Source organism: Tinamus guttatus, unplaced genomic scaffold (genome assembly GCF_059628265.1).
Source record: "Tinamus guttatus ecotype Peru unplaced genomic scaffold, ASM5962826v1 Tinamus_guttatus_pri_ptg000208l, whole genome shotgun sequence".
Classification (NCBI taxonomy): Eukaryota; Metazoa; Chordata; class Aves; order Tinamiformes; family Tinamidae; genus Tinamus; species Tinamus guttatus.
Genome location: NW_028288742.1, coordinates 6,189,694 through 6,206,731, shown reverse-complemented (window position 1 = coordinate 6,206,731; position 17,038 = coordinate 6,189,694). Strand labels below are relative to the sequence as shown.

The 17,038-nt window shown below is 45.8% G+C and overlaps 1 pseudogene; it reads right to left on the bottom strand.

Annotated features, from left to right (window-relative positions):
- Window positions 1-96: 96 nt before the first annotated feature.
- The window catches only part of LOC148594768 (uncharacterized), a 122,085-nt pseudogene continuing 105,143 nt past the window's right edge, over window positions 97-17,038 (bottom strand).

The following is a 17,038-nucleotide window of genomic DNA, read 5'->3' as shown; positions in this document are numbered from 1 at the left end:
CCGCCTCCGTGCCCGCCGCCGCCTCCTGCGGTGCCGCCGGCCGGGCGCTGCCGAGGGGGTCCGGGGCAAGGGGGCTCCTCTTCGGGCTCGCCGCTTTCACCCCTCCATGAGGCCGGCTCTCCGCCGGCTCCCGCTGCCGCTGCTGCCGAGGGCGGGCGCTCCGCCGGGCCGAGGGCAGGCTCCGCGGCCGCCCGGCCCCCGCCGCCGTCGGGCCGCCGGCGGGCGGTGCGCGCTCCACAGCGGCGCCGGTGCGCGGCCGCGCTCCCCGCGCCGGGGGCAGCAGGATGGCGCGCGGGCAGCCGCGCCGCGCTCGCAACGCTCGCACGCGCTCTCGCGGCAAACTTTTTTTTTTTTTTTTTCTTTTCTTTCTTTTGCGCGGAAAGTTTCAATGCATCCCTCGGCCTGCGCCCCTCTCTGCGCGGCGGCCTCCTCGTGCGGCTCCCTGCGCCGGGGGCGCCTTCCCGGCGGGAAGTGGCTGACCCCGCCGCTCGGCCCGACCCCTCTCCGGCAGGTCGGGGTGGTGAAGCGGAGGGGACGAACGGAGCGCCTTCCTCCTGCCCTCTCTGTCTCTGTCTCTGTCTCTTTCTCTCTCAGTCCAACGCTCAGAGAAAAATCAGAATTAAAAAAAAAAATCCAAACTGGCTAGAGAGGGAGGGAATCGGAGCGGGGGGAGGCTCTGTAGGAAAAGAGAAAAAAAAAATCCCAGCGGATCAAAGTGTAGGTGGGGGAAAAAAAATAAATTAAACGAGAGGATAAAGCAGGGCGGCAAGCCAACAGCAGGTCCCGGTGCCCGCGGAGGGGCTGCTCCCGCGGCGCTGTCCCCCGCCGGCGCGGCGTGCGCTCCTCGGCGCGGCGGCCGCGCTCCGCGCTCTCCAGCGGCGGCTCCGCGCAGCGCCCGCTCAGCGCCCGCGCCACCGCCCGCTCGCCGGCGCTCTGCAACTGCTCGGCGCGGCCGCGCGGAGAGACGCTCCGCCGAAGTCCCACCCTCGCGGCGGCGGGAGTCCCACCTCCTCCTCCCCTCTCCTCCCCCTTTCCGCGCCCGGCGCAGGGAGGCCACGGGGGTAGAGGGCTGCGCGCCCCCCGCGCCTCCCCTCGACCACTCGTGACCGCGCGCTGCCCACGCGCGGGACTCCCGCGCCTCGGCTCCTTCCCCGCGGTGCCTCTCCACGCACGCGAGCCACGCGGATGCGCCGCGCGCCTCCCTCCACCCGCTTCGCCCCTTCAGGTCACAATTCACCTTGTCCGTGGGAATCGCTCCAAAGTGCGGCAGGGCGGCCCGGGGGGAGGGGGCAGGAGGGGACACGCGGCGATCGCAGCCCACAAGCCACCCGCCAGGCCTCCCCTTCGCAGCGGCGGTGATTTTTTAGCACCTACGTGCCAGCACGGGAAGGGGGGGACACGCTCACCCTCAGCTAGCTCTCGTTTCTCTCCACCCAGCATAAAGCCCGCTTGGCGCAAGGGGCCTGCTTGCGTCCGGTGCCCGAGTGCACAGGAGGACGTTATACTGAAGGGGCCAAGGTTTCATCAGGCGCCCCCCATCCCAAGCTCCTAGAAGGCATTTGAAGGGCAACAAGGCAGCGCAGTCTCTCTGGAGTTATCGCAGGCATTCTCCAGCTAGGCTCCTGCACTCAGGTCAGCCGCAAAATTTCCCCCTATGGGATATTGTAACAACGTGTGAGTGTAAGCGTATATAAAGCTATCTCCTGCCGCCCTCCTCCAAGGACCTTGGGTGGTGGATGGAGTTGCTGGAAGTCCAGACTGGGCAAATTCCTGGGTCTCACCACAGGTGGGAGGAAGGGGAACTAGAAAAAAAAAAAAAAAAAAAAAAGGACACCAACTAAAGAAAGGGCCGTATTATCATTAGAAAGCAGGTATTTCAGTGCAGTGGCACAGACGCCTAATGATAGAGGCAAAGCATTGGCTCTATAGAGGCACCTGCTGGTTGAGGAAAACACACAAAACAAAACAAACAAACCAAAAAAAATCCATTGCCTTTGGTAGATATCAGCCCCACTCTTCCCTTTCTCTGTCTTTTAAACACTTTTTGTTACCCCCTCATGCAGCCACCGGGGTCACGCTGATCGCCACAAAGGTGGCGGAGCAGGGAGCCACTCGGCCCGGCATCCGGCGCCTCCGCGCACTAAGTCGCAGCCCACGCGGACCGTGGCCCACGGCCTCCGCCTGGCTCAGGGGAGAAGCCACACTTACTTAAAAGCTTGGAGGAGAATATAGCCCTTTTCCCCTCAGGGATCACGTTTCTACAGAGCAGTGGTGAGTGCTGTTCAAACATTGCAAAAGAAGCTCTTTTTTTTCTTCTTCTTTTTTTTTTTTTACACTAATTATTGCAAAAAAGCCTTTCTGGAGAAACACATATCCGTCCAAAATAACTGGAGTTTCCCGTATTCAAAATGCAGTTGCCAAAAACATCCTCCAAGAGATAGGGAGATTTAAGGCCTCCAGGGAAAAAAAGGGGATATTTCATTAACTGAAGGTAAAGCCAAATTAAAGTTCCCGGAGGCAGGAACCATTTCCTACTCTGTCACAGAGTTCGCTGTGAGCAGCTCCCTCATGCCAGGCCCCTGAGCTTCAGATCTGCAGAAAGCAGATAACTCTTCCCTTTTTTTCTTTATTTCATGGAAGATTCAATGGGCCTCCCCCTCACCATGCTAAGTAAACCTTTTTTTTTTTTTTTTTATGAATGAATGTACTTCTACTGCAAATAACCTGTAATTTTAACATTCCTCCGGATGGATGAAATCCCCAAGGGTGCTGTACTGTTGAAAGCCTCACAAAGAAACCTACCCCCCCAAAAAAAATTAAATCCCCCAGTGGAGCAGGGGACTCTTATCCCCTTAAAGCTACAATGTACTGTAAATAATGTACAGAACCCAACTTCTAAAATTACCACTACAGGATTCCTCATCTCATCTTATGTTTCATCTGGATCCTGTGATCTTCCCACCTGCCAACATCCTGTTACCAAGAGAGTAGTGCATGAGAAATAGGTGCAAATGGTCATGTACTTTCATGAATTCTGGCACAAGCAAGGACACCCATGCACCTTCCACATTAAAGTTACATGGTAATAAATACGAGGATAAGAGATACCTACATTCCTATGGAATCCACCGTGTTGGTGCTAAGGACCATTCACTAACAAAAGCAAGTAAATCTATGTGCAGGCTGCACTTCTTTCATAGCCTGGTTATCTTTCTCATGTCAATGGCTCCTAAGATGAAAAGACAGACTCAACAGGCAGGATTTTAAATATGGAATACCTAAAAGCACAGACTCCGTGTTCAGGCACTTAAGTAAGTGGTGTGATTTACAAACAGGCTGAGTGACGACTTACTTGGAGCTGTGAGACACTGAGAACTTTTAAGAATCTGACCATAATTTAGGACTTCATCTTGCAGATTGAATTCAGTAGAAGCTTTGGCATTGACTTCAAAGGGCACAAGATCAAGCCCTTATTTGGGGGTTCAAAATACAAATTTAGGAGCCTAAATTTAGGCCCATATTTTTTAATATCTTGACCCATGTTAGTAATCCTTCATCTAATCCCTCCATTTGGCCTGAAAGCAGAGGAATGTCAGTAACTCCTTACCAGCTTGCCTAAAAGAACCTGTGGATGACAAGGGGAGAAATCCAAGAAACACATTCCCTTCACTTTGTTTATTTTTCTCCCCTCTCTCAGATCCCCCAAAAGAATATCCCAAGCAATGTTGGTGGAGCAGCTCAGACCTGGTTTGAAATTGGACAGGAAATGTGAAAAATGTGGACATAAAAAAAAAGAAAAAAGAAAAAAAACAGCATTTTCTTAGAATTCCATCTTGTGGACAAGTCTGGAGGGAATCTGGATAATCTAAATTGGGAGAGAAGTCAGGGAAACAAAGAGTATTTTAAGCATTTTAGTGCCAGAGCTATTTCTTAACACATAACGCACTCTGATTTCCAGTATCGTCCCTCAGCACGGAGCCTGGAAGCGCAATGTTGCGATTGGGCCTCTCAGGCACGGAGAAAGAACCATAACGTAACAAGCTGTTCAGAGAAGCGGGCAGGTGAGCAGATCCAAAATGTCCTCAGGTATTTCAGGTGGTTCCTTCCCTGTAAGAAATTGCAGCTACACAAGGTGCAGTAACGAGGCGATGGCAGAGCCAGTTGCAGCAGGGTGGCTGGAGAGCAAACCGGTTAATCACACGATCTATATTGCAGGGATCGTGCAGGCTTCACTTGCACTTACCAGGGAGCAGCTGTAGATATAACAAAAGGTTGCTCCTCGAAGATGCTTTGCCAACACTCCCTCTGCTGTGGTATAAATAGAATACACACAGCGGGCACGGGCAGCGCAGCCTGTCGAGGCATTAGAAATGCCCATGCACCACCCACTGGCAGCTTCACTTGCTTCTGTCACAAGAGAGTTTATCCGAAATCCTCAGCTCCTGGGAAGGAATTAAAAAAACTCATGACAGCGCAGCAGCATCGCTCAGTTTGTCTCTCTGGGTTCATTTTATGTACTAGCTGCTTCTGCCATAGTCAATCACTACATCACATCACGAAGTTCCCCTTTCATTATAAGTAAGTCCTGTCTCTCTCTACATCTTTGTATGATCCTATAGCAGCAGAGACAGTGACAAGCAGAGGTAACCGGACAGGCCCTCAGCTACCAGCTGGATTGTTTTAATCTACAGAGATCGAGAGGCAAAAACATCTTTAAAACATTTTTATTATTTTTTCCTGCCCAATGGATCATCACCTTAAGGATATAACTTGACTCTCACCTGTATGCCCCTGGCTAACAGAGCTGATAGGTATATGCACACACAGTCACTGTGGATAATACTTCACCTCACACTTACATCACAGTCCCAGAAGAAAAGTCTTATGTGGCAGTCTGAGGTATTAAATCTTTTATTGGAGGGCAGAATTAATTTGGGGTGATCTATTATCATTTACCCAGGAGTTCATGTTTTACACTCCCAGTATTGGGACACTGGAAAGGGGACTCTTTATGGGTCTAGGCCTAAGAACCAAATGTTTACTTCAGAAAAGCAGTTTTCTTGTTTTATGTTGATTCTTTGATGCTCATCCCAGGTGCTGGATACACATTACTTGCTGAAGAAGACATGACTTGGTCTCAGACTTCAATTTTTCAGTAACTACAAAAGTAATATTAAACTCAAGAATTCCTATCCCTCTCCCCCAAGTTAAGTGGACATTAATAATACTGACCTGAACAATAGGTAAGCCACGACAACAATCAAACTTGGATCAGATCAATGAACCATCAAATCAGTCAGTACTGCAGCAGAGGGGCACAGAAGCTGGAAGTCAACATGTGTGGCTCTCTGCAAGTGCCAGCAAACAGGACACAGCCACTTCAGTGCAGAAGAACCCACAAAAAAATCTGTTCTTCGTGCCATGAGCCACAAAGTCATTCCCAGCATCTTACACCTTGCTTCTGAGCTGTAGCAAAGGCCAAATACCACAAACATAATGTGCCACAGCAAGAGAGAAGAGCACAAGGCTCTCTCCCAGGCCTGACAATAGCAGGCTGTTGTCTGCACAAATATCGCTTGTAACCATGAAATATTGTCAGTGCTCCACACCAAAGTGCAAGGCAGCAAACTCCAACTGTCTGATCAAGCTGAGAAGCTGTCTGCTACCCAGAGATGTGACAGTCAGTCAGACTGAATCTGGGAGACATGAGGACACGAGCACAGGTGCACGGTGTCACAAATCCTGCCTTTACTTTAGCTGTTCACTAGGGTGCCAAAGAAGGAAGAAGTGCAGCAGAAATCCCAAATCCTCCTTCCCCTTCAAAGGTAGGAGCAACCTTTTCTCCCTCTGACCAGGAAGCATGAGATTATTGCTATTGCACAGGCTTGGTGCCAACCAAACCTGATTTGACCTCTTCTCAGCCTTCTTGGAAAGACCCCAATGCCCCCCTCAAGTGAAAGGAGTAGATTAAAACTTCCTCAGAGTGAAAAGTTGGGGAGCAGCTACTGGCCAACCAGTTGTGGTTCCCCATCCCAAGGTACCACAGGGGGGCGAAATGCGAATGAACCAAAATAACCCCATGCCTCTTCCCCAGCAATTAGGGTCTGAGGTAGGGAACTTCCCCATCCCTAATACTATTTCTCCACAGATGACTGTAGACATCCTCCCACCATTTCCTCCTCCCACCCGCTTTCCCACAAGCAACCCATGATCGTCCCAGAGTCATCTTCACGAATGAGCTGGAGCCCAATCCGTCCAGGAAATCCTGCCCACTCTACTGTGCAGGTTATTAACCCCAATTAAAGAATGTTGCAACCAAATCTATAACGAGATGTATGTTACATATTTTTGTACTGAAACTAGATTCCTATCTATCTGATGTGTAAACCACAAACCATATATACAATTGTAAAATTCCATCTCAGAGGTATAGTAAGGTCTGGCTCACCACTCCAGAAACATTTTTTTTCTCTTTCTTCCTCTTTCTTTCTTTCTTTCTTTCTTTCTTTCTTTCTTTCTTTCTTTCTTTCTTTCTTTCTTTCTTTCTTTCTTTCTTTCTTTCTTTCTTTCTTTCTTTCTTTCTTTCTTCCTTCCTTCCTTCCTTCCTTCCTTCCTTCCTTCCTTCCTTCCTTCCTTCCTTCCTTCCTTCCTTCCTTCCTTCCTTCCTTCCTTCCTTCCTTCCTTCCTTCCTTCCTTCCTTCCTTCCTTCCTTCCTTCCTTCCTTCCTTCCTTCCTTCCTTCCTTCCTTTCTTTTCTTCCTTTCCTTTCCTTTCCTTTCCTTTCCTTTCCTTTCCTTTCCTTTCCTTTCCTTTCCTTTCCTTTCCTTTCCTTTCCTTTCCTTTCCTTTCCTTTCCTTTCCTTTCCTTTCCTTTCCTTTCTTTTCCTTTCCTTTCCTTCTTTCCGTCCTTCCTTGCTTCCTTCCTTCCATTTTTTTTTCTTTAAATAGCAGGCTTTAACAAATTGTTTTGGATAACCAGCAACTCGATAAATCTTTTGATTCACAGTTTATACAAGAAAAAGTTTCAGTTTCATTGGAACCTTAGGTAGCAGTACATTGAATACAGTTCAGTGGACAACTTCATGAGAGCAAATCAGGTAGCTCAAAAGAGGTGACTTTTCTTAAGTTCCTTCTGTGTCTGGACTTTATAGATGCCCACACACCCTGGTGGCTTTCTGCCCAGAGCCACCCCTTCACACCCAAGAAAGGCAGGGTAACATTCCAGCTAATAAAATATTGGAACAAAGGCAAGGGAAGGTTCCTAAATTCTCCAGCTCTTTCAGTTTCCCAGGAGGGTACTTCCCAGTTCTGGAACTGAAACACGGCCCATACAGCTTTTCTTGAGAACACAATTTGAGGGAGAGCCTTCCCCAGCAATAGCCAAGCTTATCACCCTCACCCCTGCTTACCATAATTCCCCAAATTCCATTTTCCTTTCAGCATTTAGAAACCAAGTTCTTAGAGCTAACCTTGGAGTAAAGAACTTTGGTCCAAACAGCTTCAAGTTGAGACAACCCGTCACCAGTGTCAGTTCTGGGAAAACCTCACATCACTAGGACAAAAACCAGCCAGGACTTAAGCTGCCTAAGATGCCAGAAATACCCTCTCTCTTACAAATATAATAGATATAAAACCACTTTGAAGAAGATTGGCAAAATCTCTACTGGGTACTAGGTTTCATGATGTCACTAAATCACAGAAAGGTCAATGTTAAAAGCCCAGATGATTTAAACCAAAAACCATACAGACAGCTACTCACATAACTGTCATCCCTCAACAAAATTAAAGTTCAAACATATGATCAGTTTCATCACTTCCAGTTTATTTTCCGCTCATCTAAAAACAAGTGTTCATTCTGGAACTAAGCTAGAGGTCATAGAGCTTAACTTCTCAAATCTGTATTTTGACAGAGGAAAGTTGCTTTAGAAGGCCATTCAGTTCTTACAATATTGTCTGTATTCCCATATATATTTTTTTCTCTCCCCAAAGGATCGTATTAACTTTTCCAAAGCATGATGGACAGATGAAGGGATGTGAGCTTGCAAATATTCAGTGAATCCACCCTATTATTTCTGGCCTGGAAGCAAGAATACAGTGAACTTTATCCCATCTCCTTCCTGGACACTTCATGAGCATTGCTTTGTGGATGGACGAGTACCTTATCCACGAACATCTTATCAATGTGTCTCATGTCACACATGGCGATCAGGGCAGCGACCCGTACCGGCACGGGCAGGGATGCCTTGTCACTGCTGTGTGAGGTAGCAGCTCCCAGAAGGAGAAGGCTGCTTTCCTAGCAGTGAAGAAGACATAGTCCTTGCCTCAAAACACTTGCAAGGAAGTTCCTAGCAATTTGTTTTCTCTGAAAATGAGCCATAAAATATATCCTAAAGCAATGCATTTATATCTAGATAGCCCATTTCCTGAGCCAGACAGTTTGCAAATACAAGAGAAGAGAAGCAGGCTGAGTTGGAATAAAGCTTCCCTCACCCTTTGGAAATGACAGAACACCATTTCTTTCCATCCTCCTTTTTCATTTATCCCCAACAAGTTTCAAAGGCCTCCAAACACCCTCCCTATCCAGGGCTAGGTGCCCTTAAGCCACTGGATCTGTTAATGTTCATAACCTGGAAGTCTGCATAGCAAAAGTACCTCCTGCCCATTCATAATACTTTTATACCACAACTGGAGCTGTGTGTCACTATTCTTTTTATTGGGCAGGGTTTTATGTTTTTGCAAGCAGTTGCAAGCGCAGTGCTGTGCTGGGCCCCCCAGTAACAAACTGACAGCAGCACAAGGAGCCCATTCTTCAAAACAACGTCCTGCACACTGTGCCACTGGTGGGGACCAGGGCTGTCAGCAGAATGACTTTTGCTTTGCCTCACGTCAGCCCTGTTAGGTGGAATAACATGAGCTGGATCACATTTTCAGCGAAAAATCATTTCACAACCTAGTGCTATCTGGGAAAACAAACAATTAAGCAAACAAAGTCAGGCACCAAACTCAGTAAAAGAATAAGTGGGTTTCATGCAATACCACGTCTGCTAGCTAGCCCTAACCTGCAGGTTGGAGCCCTGTCTGACAGCTCTGTTCGCTCTCCCCCTTGCACATCCACCCATTTCACTGCATCACGGCTTGGGGAGTCTCCTTTTGTCCTTTGTAGCTTTGGTGCGTGCAACTGGATGGACTCTACAATGGCAAAAGGCTCCACCTGCAAAGTTTTACAGAATCAGGGTTTGTCTTTGTGATTTAGCTCATGTCTTATTTTTGAAAAGAAGGTGATCATGAGATTTTTGAAGGGAAGAGGTAACTTTCAGAGGAGAGATACCTTGCGTGTTCTGCATTTCAGTTCTTTCACTGATGAACACTTTTACTGTGTGCATTCCACGTTCTTGACCAGGACTGAGGAGGTCTGGGCTCATGAGACTGGACGCAGAATATTTTGACAAGAGGCAGCAGAGGCCACTAGAAGAGGCAATGTGCATGCTGGCCATGCTCCTGGAGAGCATCTTATAGAACTAAGGACGGGTGACTGGGGGCCTGGGCCAAGCTTCAGTCAAAAGTGCTTGCCTTTCATTTTACTCTGGACTGGGCAGTGGGAATGGAAGAGCTGCTTTGGCCAGTGCTGATTTCATCTGCCATATTCAGATGACTCAAAACTCGTTTGGCAATGCCGAGGTTGTCTGAGCTGGCTGCAAGTTTATCAAGCAGCACACATGGGCTTTGGAGAGCAGCTCTCTATTGACTGCCTGCTCTCTCAGGTTGAGGCTCACTGTAAGAGGGCGGGCCATGAGAATGGCTCTGACACTGCTCTCCAGCCATCCCACCTAAACAAATTTGTCTGCCTAAGAAGAATGAAGGTCTCTGATGGTGCCACCATTGAGACTGGCCCTCCAGTTCCAGAGAACTCCTCTCACTAGGAGAGGTAACCTACAAAGGATGTGGCCAGGTTGGAGAAATCAGAACTATCTCTTCGAGGACATCAGCCATGCGATGGTCCCTGTGCCCCAATGGGCAACAAGTAGCCAGGTGCCCCCAAGAGCACAGCTGCTGCTGGCAGACACAGTGACTCCACATGTTCCAGAAGATGGCCTGGTTTCTGTCACTGCAACAGCCTGGGCACTGTCACCTGCTGACACAGGCAGAGGCTGTTAGCAAACAGAGGGGAAAAAATTAGCCAGGCCTGTTTATTGCTGACTACTCCTGCCCCAAAGGCACCGAAAATGTCGGACTCTAAAGCACTGCAGCATTAAGGGCAAAACAGCCAATTGTGTTCCTGGGGAATTGCAATTTTTGCATGCTTTACATTGACCGCTCCTAAAAGCACCCAGGAAACGGTGGGAGGTGATGCCACAGCAGTTATCCCACATCAGGAGGCAAAAGGAAGGCAGAACAGAGTAGGCGGGATTGCAGTGGATGTTCCAAAACATGTTTTTTTTTTAGTGGGAACTCATTCCTTATTGATATTCCATATTAGATGAAGAAGAGCTAACTACAGAACTAAAAATGAATTATTGATTGGTTAGAGCCAGATGAGTGTGACTCAATGTGATTTGTTATAGGCAAACAGAATAAAGTCCAAACTGCTAATGTACAAACCTGGAGCTTTAAAAGGGTCAGTTTCCAAGCTGAAAACAATTCATTTTTGAGCTAAATCAGCTGGAAGAGAAATGCAAGCAGAAGAAATGGAATGGCTGTGAAACTGAATACTTTTATTAGTGCTGAAATACCATAATTGAGAAAGAAGGCTGATTTGGGCAGGGGTAAATAAAAATTCTTACAAAAATTTAAATGTAAAGATGTTGCTCGTTCATAACATGATCGTGTGTATGTAGACATGATGGGGCAGGGAGAAGCAATAATAAATTTATTTGATTGGTAATTTAAAAATTGGAAATATAGTAAACTGGTAAGGGGAATAAAAAGAACAAAAAGCCATTTGTGGATTTAAGGCCAGTAAGACAGAGATTTCTTTTAAGTATTGTCAAAATGAAGGCTACCTTAAGAATAGTTCTGCGCCATTCCTACGTGGAAATAATGGGCAAATAATTACGCAGTAATAGCACAGAAAGCATAGATGTAGCCAACAAATATGACTGTTCTAGACTTTAGAAAAATTAGATTATGTATTTGTATCAGATGGCAATGACAATGCATATTTTCCCTCCCGGTAGGAGCTATGGAGATTTTTTAAAAGTTAGCAGAACTGGAAGAAACCTGAAGGCAGCAATTTAGAATCAACAGACCACAAAACTTGCACAGGATCAAAAGAGCTGACAGAAGAGCACTCTAGGCCACTTGTAAGTTTTGGAAAATTTGTTTCAAAGGCCTAGGAAAGAGATGGAATGGTGCCAGCATTAAAAAGCATAGACAAATGGGGTTGTGCAGCCCTGTAGCAGGATACCCAGAGAGGTGGTAGCATCTCCATCCTTGAGGTTTGCAATATTCACCTGTACAAAGTCATGCTGTCCTGATCTGTGCTGGCGATGGTCCTGCTCCAAGCAGGACGTTGGACTAGAGTCCTCACGTTGTCCATTGCAAGCATGTCTGAGCCTGGGGACAAGAGGCAGGTAAGTTTATGTCTGCTGACCCATTCTGGGCACCACAGTTAAATGGGTTAGAAGAGAAATAGGAAAAACGAGTTAAAGGAAGGAGTATAATTCATGGTGATTAGCCTAGAAGTATAGAAAACAGATCTAGTCAGACTAACTGGATAGTATTTTTTAAGCGAGATTACAGGTTTGATGGATAGAGGTAATAGGGTTAGTAAAACTTACTCAGATTTCTTCAAGGCCTTTTAGTTCATACCCTGATAGGATAAAAAATAAGCAAGGATCTTATTAAATGAATTAAAACTAGTTAACTAGTGTGTCTCCAGATGTGATACTGTAGGTGAGGAGTCACCATATTGAAGGTGGTGCTTTTGGCACAGAATCCCCAAGATCCATCTCAGAAAGATATATGAAATGATTCATACTGAAGTGAGAAGATAACACAAAGAAGAGACAATTAAGTAATGAAGAGAATGTCTTTGACACAAAGCAATACAGATTGCTGGGGTTCACACAAACAGTATCCATTTTAATGTAGAAATGCATGACATGCTGTGGAAAAAAGCAGGGGACCTCCTAACAAAAGGGATTTCTACCCAACAAGCCAGAAATCTGGGGAGGACTTAGAGGTCATGGATATATCTGCCAGTATGAAATATGGTGTCAAGGGTAATAAGATCCTGGGCTGTATAAACAGGAAACATCAAACAGGAAAAGGGAGGTTGCATTATCCCAGTCTTTAGCACCAAGACAACTGCTGCTGGGATCACTGCATGCAGTCCTGGCGCCATGAGCTGGGTGGGGAGGAGTCAACAGGGTGCTGAGAAGAGCCAGAGGATGACTGCAATGCTGGAAAAGATGCCATGGAGCAGAGCTGCCGGGACGCAGCCTGCTTGCTGGATAAAAGAGAAGGTCATGGGTGATTTGGTCATAGCATATAGAAATCTTAGACTGGAGAGAGCAATGCAATAACAAATGGTTTTCTTTCATTTATCTTTCATTTTCATTAAAAAAAGAAAAAAATAAATGGTACAATGGGGAAAAAATACGCAAGACAATCTTAGAGATTAGAAACATGGTAAAAATACAACTGGGGAAAATTATAAGAAGCTCTAGTGGATTTCTTGATAACTGTAAATCCAGCATTATTCCAGTATTTTCTAAAAAGGAGCTTGAATGTTTCTTCCTAATTCAAGCATGGATGAACTCAGGATGATCTTTTGACTGGTGTTGTAGAGACCATATGAGATGGCTATGGAAGTTGATGGCTTTTGTGGGTGTATTGGTTGCTTGCACTCATTATTTTAGGGATTCAAGCCTTACTGCTGATCAGTCAGTGCCATTTCTATGCAACTAGTAGCAAACCTTTCTGCCTTCTTTAACTCTGTGGATGGAAGCTGCAGCACATTTCATTGCCTTCCCTCCTTCTTTCTGCAAGGTTTAAGTGCTCACAGGACGCCCCCAGCTCCTCACACCTCCTTGCCCATCCCGGCTTGCCTAAGTCTTCGTGCTCTTCCAGCCCTGCTCCTGCAACCAGCTTTTACAACCAAAGAGCTATATCTGGGGAAAGATCCTAAAGATGCCCTCAAAGATGATCATCTCACACTGGCCACAAAGAGAGTCTGTGCAACTGACTTAGACAAAGAGCCAACCTTTTGGGCAATAAAGGCAGGCAAGGCAAAGCCTATGCTAAGCAACTTGCCCGGGGTCAGACCCAGGTCTGGGGCAGAGAAGGGACTGACCCTGAGCAGATATCCACCCCCTGCACCATCTTTCAGACTCTAGGACGGTATTTTGTTGGCAGATCGTTTTTTTCCACCTAGCAGCAAAGCAACTACATTTTCGTGCTGCGCACACTCCCCCCTGCTGGACACACTGACACTCACCCTCACTACAGAGACTTGTGTCATTTTTAATTCTACCAATTCTCTGAGTACTTTTAATTCCTGAGGTGAAATACAGAAAAAGACTGTGATGGCATCTGGTCCCATGCCGGGAGGTGTGCAGGATTACTGTGTCCCTCACCCGTACACTTCAGAAGGGTGTGAATTTCAGGCTGGACAAGGAGAGGAATGAGGAATGCCTATTTATTTTGCTGATGCTAGCAAGGAAATAAAGCCTGTGTAAACACTGTCACCCAAGACAAGGAAGCCTCTGCCTGTAAGCTCCACTGTAGGAAAGACTCACGAGAATGAGAGAGGGCCACGAGGCCAGTGTGCAAAGAGGAATGTCATTAACTCACGTGAACGTTACCTCACGCTTGAGGTAATGACTCAGAGCTGGAACTGGAAGCACAGTCCTATTATCCGTGCATTCTGACAGTATGGTCATAACCCCAGCAGAAAGATTGCTAATAATTAACTTATTATTATCATTACTATCCTTATTGTTGCTATTATTACTAAAAAGACTGATCCTAGAGTATTTATTCCAAGGAATGGCCTGGCCGGACAGTCTTGGCCTGCCAGCTGCCCTCTGAAGACAGAAGCTTTCTGCTGAAGACAGGGATTAAGGAGAAAAATGAGTGAAGATTTCCGGTTCTGAGATAACTGGCAATAATTAACTTGTGGCTAATGGAGGGGCACGCTGGTTGGACTTCCCAGGGAACGTATTCTAGCTGCAGTGGAAGAATGCCAGAGTGAAAAGCAACTGGCCTTGCACCTCATATTTCTTGTGCTCCCCAGATCCCATGAGGCCATTAGAAGGCCAGACCCTGAGCAGGCTGAAGCCAACCTGAGCATTTTCTTTGGCTTTCGGAGTTTGGGACAAGGGTGCTAAATCTCAAAGAAGAAAATGGGCATCATACACTCATTCGCGTTAAGTTGAGAATACACCCTCAAGAAGGCCAGGGGATAACTCTATCTTTCTGGCTTTATCTTTCCACAAAAATAATGCTGCCAACTGCTGCATCATCCCAACCCACTCTCTCTTTCAGAAGTTTGTTCCTGGGGGCAAATATGGCCCAGGATTTCATATAAAAGGACTCGAATCTGCCTATCAGCAGAACAGAGCAGCTTGTGGTCTGGTCTGTGGGCTGCATGCAGCCACCAAAACTCTTTGAGTAAAGCAATAAGGCAGCACAGATCTCACTGTAACAGGGACAGCACGGCCCCACTAGTGATAAGTTACATTTTTAGTCTATCTCTGGCATATCTGGTAAGGAATCCAGCACCCAGCACGGATTTCCTCAGAAGTAGGATGCTTCTCACAGTGTTAGCCCACTCAACACAACCAATTTTCAGGCAAGGAAGCGAAGACCAACTTCTCCCAACAACCGAGATTAGACACATTTATATACAAAGAGTAAAAAATGCCATCAGTTTGTGCTATCATTGTTTACTATTGCATATGCAGCAGGAATAGCTCAAGATAGTGTAAGAAAAATAGTGGAAGTCATACAAACATATAGATTCTGGGGTATTTATGGGGCAAGATAGCACTGTGAGGAAGGACAGATAAGGTGGTGTAGGAAGAAAAGAAAATGAGAGATTTTGTACAGGACAGTTGGGAGATTGAAGAAGACAGAAATTTGAGTGATAAGGTTTTAAACATAGATGATCTCCACCAAAGAACAACTGTATTTCTGCTTTCCTCTGTAAACACAGAAGTACTATAAACAGGAAAAAAAAAAAACTCCGAAAACTTAACTCACATTAATAATATATATTAAAAAGAAAGTCTTAGAATGTCACATGTTATGCAATCTCTGTAGCTTTGTGCAGGCAAAGACTTACATGGGAAAGGGGAGTGAAGGACCATTAGTAATCATAAAACCCAATCTCCTGTGATTACCATCCAACCTTTAAACAAAAGGTCTTCACAATTTGCCAACCGTAACCATAATTCTATTGTCCTCACTCCCCGGCCCCTCGGCTCACAGTTACAAGAACACTCAAGCAGAACGCCATGTTATAATTCAGAGAGCTAGTGGAGACAAAGAGAAAGTCCATCAGGGAAAGATAAATATTGTTCTATAAAGATCACCAACCAAATCTACTCAAATTCCAGAAGATAAGAATCGTTAATAATTTCCTGCTCAAAGTGGTCGGCCCTGGCCTCTCCTGCAACCTCTTGTTCCCATGAAGATAACATTTTTGAATAATAATTTTTTAAAAAATTACCCCAAACTGATGCAGATTTCCCCTGAATAAAACTTCTGTCCCTAATTTAAAAAATGTTGGCTTTAGGCCATCACATTTGTATCTTCTCTAATGGGTTGTATAGTACATTTGCAGAAATGCAGATATAACTCAAACGTTTAAACACTTTATTTTAAGTAAGACATAGTTTCTATCCATTTTCAAAAGACAGAACTGTTCCAGTAAGCAAAAGCTTACCTGTTCATTTTATGAGATTGCAAACTCTGTCAGCTGTCCCTGGAGAACAAAAAAAAAGGTAAATTTTGAAGCAAATTTTGTTTTTAAAGGGCTGATCAAATTCAACTTGACTGTAAGTATACAAAATCGCTTTCTGGAATTGTTATCTACCAGTGAACTCCAGTGCACTCAGACCTTCTTACACACTTCAGTAGTTCAAAGTTTATAACCTTGCTGTTATTTTCAGCCCATTCAGTCATTCCCAGGGCCATAGCAGTTTGCTAATACATTCTGTTAAACTAGAGAAATCGCTTTACAGGAGCTACTCTCTGGCTCTTCTCCTTGCCCTGAAAGATCCCCACAGCAGAGAAGCTGCAGAAGTGAGGTGCCTCGCAAGAAGACCAGTGAACTGCCTGCATCACAGGAAAACAGGGCCAATCCTCACCAGAGGAGCATCACATTGTAGTTTGCCAAATATCTGCAACAGTGATGACCCCTTACAGCAGATGAGCCTGCCTGGCCCTGCTCACTCTTTAAACTCCTTCTCAGAGCTTTTTCCTCGCTGTTAGCACCACAGTAGCTCCAAGGGAGAGAAAGCTGGACCCCTGCTCAGCAGAAACATGGCATTTTGATTATTGCCATGTGCTGGGAAGAACCATGCTTTGGAGCCAGACACAAATCCGCGCTTGCACGGTAGGCATCAGGGGTCAGGAAGTTATCACTGTGTTTATAAACTCGACACAACTTCATATGGAGGCAAAAAACCATGGAGTCCCATGGGACTATTTTCTGACTCCAAAGCAAAGAACACAAAAAGCTCACCCTCACAGAGCAGGGAAATAGGCAAAGGACATCCTCATAATAATATGTTACACTGTGTATCTACGGGACCTTTCATCCCTCGGCATTTCCAAATATTAATGACTCATGCTTCCCAAGCACCTTTCTGGAAGGTATCATTAGACCATTTTCCAGATGGGGAAACCCAAGTGAGACAGAAGTGATTTCTCTACAGCCACACAGAGCATCTGTGACACAGAAAGCAGAAACCAGATATTCTTACTTCTAGTCCTGTTTTTAATTGTAGCAACATTCTTCCTCTCAAATTTTATGTTGTATTTTATAACAAGTCATATATGAATACATCTATGCAGGACATTTCTTGCCAGTTA